We start from the raw sequence: 3,285 nt of genomic DNA, 5'->3' as shown, positions 1-3,285 counted from the left end.
AAAAGAACGCTGGATGTTTATCTTGATCTAGACGAGGCTCCTCAGATAACCACTGGACACGTGGATCAACCTACTGGGTATTGAAAGTACAAAAGGCAGAAACATAAACTCAGCAAAAAAGGAAACGCCCTCTGCGTTTATTTTCAGCAAACTTAACATGTGTAAATATTTGTATGAACATAACAAGATTCAACACCTGAGACATAAACTGAACAAGTTCCACAGACATGTGACTAACATAAATGGAATAATGTGTCCCTGAACAAAGGGGGGGGTCAAAATCAAAAGTAACAGTCAGTATCTGGTGTGGCCACCAGCTGCATTAAGTACTGCAGTGCATCTCCTCCTCATGGACTGCACCAGATTTGCCAGTTCTTGCTGTGAGATGTTACCCCACTCTTCCACCAAGGCACCTGCAAGTTCCCAGACATTTCTGGGGGGAATGGCCCTAGTCCTCACCCTCTGATCCAACAGTTCCCAGATGTGCTCAATGGGATTGAGATCCAGGCTCTTCGCTGGCCATGGCAGAACACTGACATTCCTGTCTTGCAGAAATCACGCACAGAACGAGCAGAATGGCTGGTGTCATTGTCATGCTGGAGGGTCATGTCAGGATGAGCCTGCAGGAAGGGTACCACATGAGGGAGAAGGATGTCTTCCCTGTAACGCGCGTAACGAGTGTTGAGATTGCCTGCAATGACAACAAGCTCAGTTTGATGATGCCTTGACACACCGCCCCAGACCATGACGGACACGACCCCTCCAAATCGATCCCGATCCAGAGTACGGGCCTCTGTGTAACGCTCATTCCTTCAACGATAAACGCGAATCCGACCATCACCCCTGGTGAGACAAAACCGTGACTCATCAGTGAAGAGCACTTTTTGCCAGTCCTGTCTGGTCCAGCGACGGTGGGGTTGTGCCTATAGGTGACATTGTTGCCGGTGATGTCTGGTGAGGACCTGCCTTACAACAGGCCTACAAGCCCTCAGTCCAGCCTCTCTCAGCCTATTGCGGACAGTCTGAGCACTGATGGAGGAATTGTGCGTTCCTGGTGTAACGCGGGCAGTTGTTGTTGCCATCCTGTACCTGTCCCGGAAGTGTGATGTTCAGATGCACCGATCCTGTGCAGGTGATGTTACACGTGGTCTGCCACTGCGAGGACAATCAGCTGTCCATCCGGTCTCTCTGTAGAGCTGTCTTAGGTGTCTCACAGTAAGGACATTGCAATTCATTTCCCTGGCCACATCTGCAGTCCTCATGCCTCCTTGCAGCATGCCTAAGGCACATTCACGCAGATGAGCAGGGACCCTGGGCATCTTTCTTTTGGTGTTTTTCAGAGTCAGTAGAAAGGCCTCTTTAGTGTCCTAAGATTTCATAACTGTGACCTTAATTGCCTACCGTCTTTAAGCTGTTAGTGTCTTAACGACCGTTCCACAGATGCATGTTCATTAATTGTTTATGGTTCATTGAACAAGCATGGGAAACAGTGTTTCAACCCTTTACAATGAAGATCTGTGAAGTTATTTGGATTTTTACTAATCATCTTTGAAAGACAGGGTCCTGAAAAAGGGACGTTTCTTTTTTTTTGCTGAGTTTAACATTTAATCTTATAGAAAGGTAAAGGAATAGCGGGTTTTCACGTAAGGTGACGATGTTGAAAGTCCTATTGTTTTTCTTCAAGGGGGGGTCGCCTAATGTACAGTCACAGGAGTACTATAGCAACGAGTGTAGGTACATCTTTGTTGCCATGGCGAAACACTAATGAAATCTTTCCAGCAGTCATATTAAAGGCAACAGATGCATTAGGGCAGAAATAATCATTCATCTGCAGAGCAATTAGTGGGACTGTCAGAGCTAGTGCTGCCTGTTGAAAATACACAACACAATGTCGTTAATTAAAGCATCTAATGTTCCACACGATCGGTCATGTCATCAGACTATAACCTCACGAAATGCACTGAATGTCACTGATGTAAGTATACATTCAATTTACAGTGAAATGAATGACATGAACGAGCCTAAACACAGATACACCATTCAATAAGCACAAAGAGAAGAGGTGTGGATTTGCAAGGATAAGCATGTTGAGGTTGTGCTGATCTTTGACACCCCGTGATCTCAGTAGCTATAAGTAAGATGACTCATTTCACAGACGAAGACAACACGATAAGACATCTGGTGCTTTTACAAAGGGCCAGAGAAGAAGATGAACAGAGTATCCAGATGAAACAGGGAGATGAAACACACTGGGGCCAGAGGACACTGAACACAAAGCCTGCCATTCAAAGCCTCTGTCGGTGCTGCCTCTCTATCTCCTGAGGGGCTCAGACATAACTGCTGACACAGAAACCTCCCGCTCCGCGTCTGAGGAGGGTCTTACGCTGTCAGAGGGTGCTTAGGAGAGCGCTAGTCTGGATGAAGAAACCACGCACAGTGCATTATCACTTCAGGCTTCTGGGGGGAAACCAGCCAATGATAGTGTGTGTGTGTGTGTGTGTGTGTCTCTGTGTGTGTGTGTGTGTGTGTGTGTCTGTGTGTCTCTCTGTGTCTCTGTGTGTGTGTGTGTCTCTGTCTGTGTCTCTGTGTGTGTGTGTGTGTGTGTGTGTGTCTCTGTGTCTCTGTGTGTGTGTGTGTGTGTGTGTGTGTGTGTGTGTGTGTGTGTGTCTCTCTGTGTGTGTGTGTGTGTGTCTGTGTGTGTGTGTGTGTGTGTGTGTGTGTGTGTGTGTGTGTGTGTGTGTGTGTGTGTGTGTGTGTGTGTGTGTGTGTGTGTGTGTGTGTGTGTGTGTGTGTGTGTGTGTGTGTGTGTGTGTGTGTGTGTAGAAGGTCTCTTGTCTGATGAGGTTTATCTCAGGATGAGTAATGTGTCGACGGTGCGTTTCTCTTCTTCACAGGAACAACTGTCACAGAGATGGCAGAGGTTTGATCTTGACGCGGAGAAGAAACGCCAGCTTGTGTTCAATACCCTCTGACATGTCTTTGGGAGGGTGAGTACAGGCAGGTGATCAAAGAACAAGTGTCAGGAGTGTTTTTGTTGACGAGGTTCATTAATAGAGGCCACTCAAAACCTCTGATCACTTTCTGCTGACGAGGACAGTATCCATCAAATGGATTAAATGAAACGAGGGCCAGTGAAGAAATACAATTACTTAAGTTATGCAAATTGAGTGCATGTTTTGTTATTGTGGCAATGACCTGTTTTACCAGCTATAATATACGCGAGAACCTTTACTGACCATTGATAGTGACATAGCGACCTCATGTGGCAATTTCTATTCAGTGCAT

The sequence above is a fragment of the Oncorhynchus masou genome, unplaced genomic scaffold (genome assembly GCF_036934945.1).
Source record: "Oncorhynchus masou masou isolate Uvic2021 unplaced genomic scaffold, UVic_Omas_1.1 unplaced_scaffold_674, whole genome shotgun sequence".
Lineage (NCBI taxonomy): Eukaryota > Metazoa > Chordata > Actinopteri > Salmoniformes > Salmonidae > Oncorhynchus > Oncorhynchus masou.
This window is presented reverse-complemented; position numbering follows the sequence as displayed.